The sequence below is a fragment of the Lotus japonicus genome, chromosome 1 (genome assembly GCF_012489685.1).
Source record: "Lotus japonicus ecotype B-129 chromosome 1, LjGifu_v1.2".
In the NCBI taxonomy this organism is placed as follows: domain Eukaryota; kingdom Viridiplantae; phylum Streptophyta; class Magnoliopsida; order Fabales; family Fabaceae; genus Lotus; species Lotus japonicus.
In genome coordinates this window covers 36,023,231-36,030,702 of record NC_080041.1, presented here as the reverse complement: position 1 = coordinate 36,030,702, position 7,472 = coordinate 36,023,231, and the positions used below count along the sequence as shown (strand labels likewise).

General features: G+C 33.1%; 1 long non-coding RNA gene across 8 annotated transcripts; it reads left to right on the top strand.

Moving 5' to 3' along the window:
- Positions 1-262: 262 nt before the first annotated feature.
- On the top strand, positions 263-4,422 carry LOC130734555 (uncharacterized). 8 transcript variants are annotated; one of them, XR_009017996.1, is made up of 9 exons: positions 284-524; positions 596-726; positions 874-933; positions 1,068-1,259; positions 2,220-2,238; positions 2,333-2,478; positions 2,567-3,445; positions 3,543-3,643; positions 4,213-4,422. It is a non-coding gene; the product is annotated as an uncharacterized LOC130734555 (long non-coding RNA). The 8 variants fall into 8 exon arrangements; XR_009017995.1 differs by having other exon boundaries at positions 265-524; positions 1,068-2,238; XR_009017994.1 differs by having other exon boundaries at positions 283-524; positions 2,220-2,478.
- Positions 4,423-7,472: the final 3,050 nt, after the last annotated feature.

Below are 7,472 nucleotides of genomic sequence, written 5' to 3'. Positions count from 1 at the left end.
CCCAAACACCTAAGCACAGTATTTTCCAGCCCTTTTCCTTCCTGGTGTTTTCCATTCCCTCAAAATCACTAGAAACAAACATACTGTTAAGGTTACTCTTCCATTTTTTTTTCTCTGTCGTTGATTCCTCATTCACACAAGCTGAGACACGTTAAAAAATTTCTCCATCCACATATATACGAGTTGCTTGATCCATACACGTTAAAATTGATTCTGAAATATATATATATATTGGAGAAGTTTTTGCAGCCATGTGGGTAAATTGGTAAATTTATAATACAATGCACATGAATGAATATATTTCTATGGTTATATTTTCGCCGTTTCTCATCACCTTTTAAACGCTTCAACGTTCTATGTGTGCCGTTTTCCATAGTCTCTCTGAATGACCACCTATTTAGATGAAAGTATTGAACACGTCGGTTATGTAACCCGGCTCTGAATGGCCACCCATTTGGATGGGCATCTATAATATAATAATTTTTTTTCTTCCTTTCACCTTGACACTGTCACTGACAATGGAGGTGAGATATTTCCCCTGCGTGTTCAAGTTTCCATAATTTTTTAATGAATTTGTGTTTTGTTATTTGTTCAGCTTTTGTACTCTACTCTGAATCAAAATCCCTATGATTTGCACATACAGTAGCAGTTTGATTCATATTATAGAAACCCATCCGAATCCGATCCGATCCCAACTTGCCGCCAATGCATGTCTAATAGGGCAAGGTAAGCAAGTCGCCAAGTCCTTTCTCTTCCCTTATTTTCGTTTCTTGAAAAAATGGATGTTCAGGCCCGAGATTCTGCAGGTTTTGGGGCGATTCATCAATTTCTTTTTTTTAAGCTTTTGGTTGCTTTTTCTCTTTTCTTTGGCAGGTTGGGATTGGAAACTATGATTCATTCTATGAGAAGAGAATTGTTTTTACTCCAGAGCAGGTAAAGTGTGATTTTCACTAAAAAAAAAATTGAAACCATTCTCTGATTGTGTTTGATAGCATCCTCATATCTCTCTCAATCAGTTAATTTGAAGTGCTTTGAGTCTAAAATGCATGTTGGATAGTACAAAACAGAATGATGGAGGAGCTTCACTCGCAAGGGTCAATGTCAATCAGTGAATTGAATTGGTCTCAGTGGCTCACCACCAGCTCTTTTGCCGCTGACAAAGTTTTCAGATTCATAGCGGGTTCCACAGCTAGCCCTTTTGGCCACTTTGTATTCTCCCCACTATGTTTCTTCGATATATCATTCCTTGAGTCAAATTGGTAAGAAAAGTCACTACATGGGTATTTTTCTTTTCTTTAGTTTCTGCCCAAATTGATCCAAAAACCTGTGCTTTTATCTATGCTCTGCTCCAAGTGTTGGCTATTCCACTTATATTTTTTGTGCACTTATGATATATTTGGCAATAGAACTCACAGCAACTATGTTTGAGATTATACTGTCATTGTTATTGTTTTGCTCTGCTAAGATATTCTTTCTTTTGGTCAGCATAATCTATCTTAGATATTTTCCCAAGCCTCCTCACATTGTACTACAAGGGTCTGTTGTCTACTAGACGAGCTGTTGCATGCTTTGTGGTTGGGGTGATTTGAAACTTTTTTTATCTTGGTTTAAGACTTTAGTCTATTAATCCATGTATTTTCACTCAAAAAAGGAGAAAAAACAAACAAACAAATTGAACAAGAATAAGAGGAAGCATAAAAGGGCCTAATCTTTTATGAAAAAATAATACTATGATAACTATGTGCTATAGCCTCCTTTTAAAAAATATATATATCAGTATAGCAAGCCAAAATATAGAAGGCAGCATGTTATCCACAAGTGATAATTAAGTGATGTTCATACACAAGTATGACTGGTCCAAAAATAACTTCACTTTTCAACAAAACATAACCATCAGTGACTCACTCTGAATGTATATAGTTGATTTTATTTTGAGCTGTTGCTACTATTGGTATTCTGACTTTGGGCGAGATGGTTTTGGTTCCTTCTAGCATGTCCCTTCTGTTTCTTCCTTCCTTTCTCCTTTTTAACAAAATCGACTTGTGGTAGTGTTGTCAACAATTAAAGCTCCTCTTCAACTCATCTCATGATTTCATTTCTCTATTTTAATTTTTACTTTTATGCATCCTACCACTTAGAACTGATGTGATTCCATTCAATAAAATCCTATGACTTTATTTTTGGTGTTTGTTTCATGTCTGAACTTGCTATTACTTCAGCCGCATACTTAAAATTAAGGTAATGGTGTGTTTTTTAAATATGGATTTAGACTATTTTTCCCCTATTTAGGTCAATAGTTAGTGTTTGGTATTTAATGTGTTCTCTTCCCCAGTTTTTTTATCAGTTACTTATTCCGCTATGGAAAGTCATGTCTTGCAAGTGAATATCATGTTGGAAAAACTCCCAGAAGAAGATTTTGGCCTTGAAATAGATATCAGAGGGTACTCAATACTTGATAATCCCTATATGCCGCCAGAGGTGAATAAATGTCAACTTCATCCAACTTCAAAACCATGATTGTCATTTTTTTTAATTTGTTTACAAGTGTTTTATTTCTTGAGTTCAGGTGAAAAAGTCATGTCTTGATGTTTAGCTCTACAAAGAAGGAACTCAAGATTGTGATGCATCAAATGATATCACTTCAGGGGGGGATTACTTAAATTTCCAAAGCATAGCTATGGAGAATTGTTTTTTTTTTTAAGCTTATATCTGTCTTTTTTTATCCTGTGAATTCAAACTTTTATATATTTGTAACATGTTCAATTGTTATTTCTGTTCAAAGTTTCCTAAATCAGCCCTATAAATTACATTGATATGGTCATGTTTGTTGGTTTAGTTGAATGAAAGGGATAGGAATAAGGCAGAGGAAAGGGAGCGAGAGAACCATGAAGATACAGAAAAGGAGAGGGAAAGCTATAGAGATAGAGAAAAGGACAAGGGGAAAGATAAAATTAGAGAGTAGGGGCAGATATATCGAGATAAAGAGACAATTGCATATAATTTACCATGGGCAATTACCCTATCTTCTTGAATAAGTTAAGGTGCTGCAGGATGTGATGGTGGAACCATCTCCGGAATAGGTTTATTTTCTGCAGTATGAAATACTCCTAGAGCATATTTTACACATTGACAGCTAACAACTGATTAACCACCTTATCCTACTTGATTTTTCCTTTACTCTATCCCTACGTGTGCTTTTTCCTTCAACGCTATCAAGGTTAGATTTAATTTAGCTTTATTTAACAAGAGGACGATTAACTTGATCTATTCCACCAACTTTTTGTTCTGATCAGCTACTCGAGGAGGTTCCACTGTTACTGGCACAAATCCTGATCTACATAGATTAGGCATGGAAGGTGCTCAAGAGGTGTGTCACATTTTAGTTATCTGCCATGAACTGTTTGATAATCTCAAATGTGGGAAGGGAGCAGTGTTGTAATGCTAGGTATGGAGCTGAAACTGTAATGATACATACATGATTTCCTGCTAACCTGTAATTAACTAAAATAATCTCATTTTTTATTTGTTAACTACACGAGCAGGTTCTGACGAGCAAAAATTCTTAGAAGCAGCTATGGGTTATGTGCCTGAAAAACCAATCATGAGCAATGGAGATTATGCTGATTTAAAACAGAGGCTACAGGTACTTAATTTGCCTATTTGAATTGGGGGGGGGGGGATTTGAATAAAGGGTCCGCTTTGTGTGTTTTGTAATGTGTTGATGTTTGATTCCCCCGTTCCCCATATCAGTTTTGTAGATTTGAAATCGAAAAATCTGTTTGATTTTTGTGTGCTCAGAATAATAAATTTTACATAAATAAAGTGGTGGGTTCTGAGATGGATTGAGACTTAGATTTATTGATTTATTGGCTATTGCAGTTCTGAATTGGTTAGAACATTACCCTGTAGCATGATGTTTCTTTGAAGAGTTCTCTTAACTTTCTAAAGCAAATATATATTCATGGTATTTTTTTCTTGAATCTTATCCCAGTAATTGTAGAGATGTGTTCTACATAGAGTTTATGGTGTGGTTAATGAAAGTAATAATTTTTCCCATTGATTACTCAATCCGAATGTTTTAGAAAATATGACTGAGAGAATTTTTATAATGCCAAAGGTGAGAATAAAACATATCTTTCTCTATTAATCATATTTCCTTTCAGCTATATTTAAAGACTTGGTAGTTTCATTTTCATTTTGATCTTATTCCAGGAAGCAACGATGGCAGTAGTGGCTATTGTCATAAAAGAAAAGCAAAGAGTGTTCATACTCCCCTTATATTTCTCTGAGCCTGACTAACAATTGTCCTTATACTGGCCTAACAGTGCCTCCTAAGTCCTAACATATCCTTTTTACTCTGCATTCATTCTTCATTTGGTTGTCTGAGGAGAACTTATGAATGAAATGGTGCTTTAAGTTGTCTTTTGTTTTGTTTAAAGCTACTATATGTTGATATTTTTGGTTACTTATTCAATGAGTTATTTTCTCATATTGCATAAAGGTAGGAGGTGTCCATGGCTGCAAATTCAATAAAACACACATTGGAGGCTTTGGAGAGAACAATTGTTGTTGCTTAAAATTAAATTCTCTTAAAAGAAAAGAAGAGCAAAAAAGCTATAAATATAAAAGGTTTTATTATTTATTATTATTTGATTTTTATGAGTTGGGAAATTTCAAAGGGAACACATATGAGGCACAAGGGCATGTGTATTTTTTTTGATAGGCAGGCACAAGGGCATGTGCTATGCAATGGACTTACTAGAAGACAATAAAGAATACATTGATTGAGTAATAGAAACTTTGCATTGGGGTATACTACAAACTATTTTAAAAGACTTTTTACTACTTTGTTGTTATCATATCATCTTTCAAGGGCAGAATTTGTTTGGAAAAAACTTGAGAGTATTTAAGGGATAATATTGTATAGACAAAGACTTCTTATGCATTGTAGCGATTAGTACATTGTTAATCAATGCTCATAACAAAAGGCAAAAACAACAAAGAAATAAAATAATTGCGCTTTTACAAAATAAAAATATACATATTCATCGCAGAAAATAAACTTACAAATTTATGTTTGGTTATATCTAACAATAATTTTGTCTTTTTAAATCATAAATTTTCTTTCAATAAACATGAAAAATAGCACAAATTTAGAAAAAATACACACAAGAAACAAAAATGAATATCTCGTGCATTGCACGGGTAAAAGTACTGGTATATATATATATCCCCATATATAAATACGATATCCTTCACATGTCATTAACAAATTAATTGTTGTGCCATAAGCATCCCAAAACCCATTACGAGAAAATTCCACTTATCAAAAAGCTGTAGATACTACCCAGCACAAATATATAATTTCTTAGCCTTCTACCTCCACGGTGTCTTAATGAATTAAAACTCATAAAATCCTAAATTAATTAAAAATTCGAAAATTCAATAAAAATACCATAAAAATTAATTAATACTCTAAAAATAAATTAAGATAAAATTGAGAAATAAAAAACCTAAATTCTAATCAAATCTAAAATTTAAAAATGAATTTTCTTATAAGAATTAACCTGAGAATGACACGTGAGAATGACACGTCACTAAATGAGCCTGATAAAAGTTCTTCTTTTCTAATATATATTGATATTGATATTGATATTGATATTGATTTTGATTGTGCTTGCTGTATTTTTATAATCTAGAAAAAATAAACGGTAATGATATTTATGGAAAGAAATCAAGTTACACCCTTTTATTACTATAGTGTTTTTCATTAACGACTTTAGATAAAATAAGTTATTTTAATATTCAACCACTTTTCAAAAAAAAATTTATTAGACCTATGATTACAATTATTCATCATTTGATTATTTGTGTAAGAATCTTGGAAAATTTAAAAAGTTGAGTGGTCTAACAGTAGGCAAGTTAAGTACGCTCCGTAAAAATGATGACACAAGTTTAAACCTTAAAAAAATCATTTGTTGAAAGGACTACCATAATTTTCCAAACGAAATTATCCTTCAAATTGAAAAGAGCTTAATTTCTATAGACTGACAGTGTAAATAAGTTTTACATAGTCATTCAATCATATGCCTCAATTTTGCTAGCTCATAAATTGTAATTAATTTTGAATATAATAATATTTAAAATAAGAAATGAAAAGTTGTGTAAAACTTTTTACACTATCAGTGCAACTCATAATTCTTTTCTAAGCCTTCAGAGAGGCAGCGCAGGTGAATATGCGGTTCCATAGAAATTAATCTCAATTGAAAAACTACATGAACACATTCGAAAGTACAATTTAATTAATATCACTATGAAATGACTTAGAAGAAGTTTAATAATCACTTTAATTAATATTAAAAATTTATATTACTACCTATGAAATGGCAATTTTTTTTCCTAATTATGAAATGACAGCGTTTGACCCGACTTATTTTTAGCTTAAAAGTTACTTAAAAGCTAAAGATGAAAATAAGAGCTTTAAAAATAATGATAAAAGTGTTTGGTAGTTTTCATAATTTTTAGCACTTAAAAGCTCCTTTTAAATTAAAAGTTGTTTGATATAATTTGTGCCCCCGTCACACATATATTCATCTATACATTTCATCAAATGGTTGGCCTGCAAACCTTTATACACGTCGCATGAACCAAATCTTGACAGCTCTTTTATTTTGCCATCAGTGTTATAGAGATTAAAATACAACAGACAAGAAATTTTGCAATTTTAAAGTGCTTCCATGGGCCAAACCCATCTTGACTGGAACAATCAGTAAAAATCATAACCAATAAAAAAATGTGAAGAAAAGGGTTTTCCATCTGGGCACATTGCAGAACATCTTCATGAGCTTTGACCCAAGTTTATCATTTTCGCACACCTCTTTCTCTGAACTATGTAGTCTGATCCCTAGAAATTTATGTCAGAACATCCTCCCCATCCTAAATGAAGATATCGACCAGTGATATCTCAAACAAACAATCGGCCAAAAAATACTTCTTCACCAGATTGCCCAGTGATATCTCAAAAATACTTCTTAGCCATACGACCCACATACCAGCGGTTGCGTGGCTGCGACCTCCCCTCACGGCGTCACCCCCAGTTGACCCAATTTGAAGGAAAGATAAAAAGCACGATTGATTGGGACAAACAGGGAAACCTAGTAGAATAACACAATACGAGAACGAGGCGATGAAGAAGCAATCGGCGAATGTGAAGCAATGAATGAACAAAGAGAAGACTAGCAACGAGGAAACAAACAACGACCTGAGCTTCAAGGATGAGATTGCCGAAACAAATAAGTTAATTTTAAGTAAAAAGTAACTCTCGCTGGCTTCTTTATAATAAGGAGCTTCTTTCTATTTTGTACTATAAAAAATATGGTTAAAAACTATAACCGTCCCTGAACTTTGAGCGAGTTTTGAAAACCGTCACTCGCCGGAAAATTATCTGAAAACCATCCTCAGACTTTTAAAAA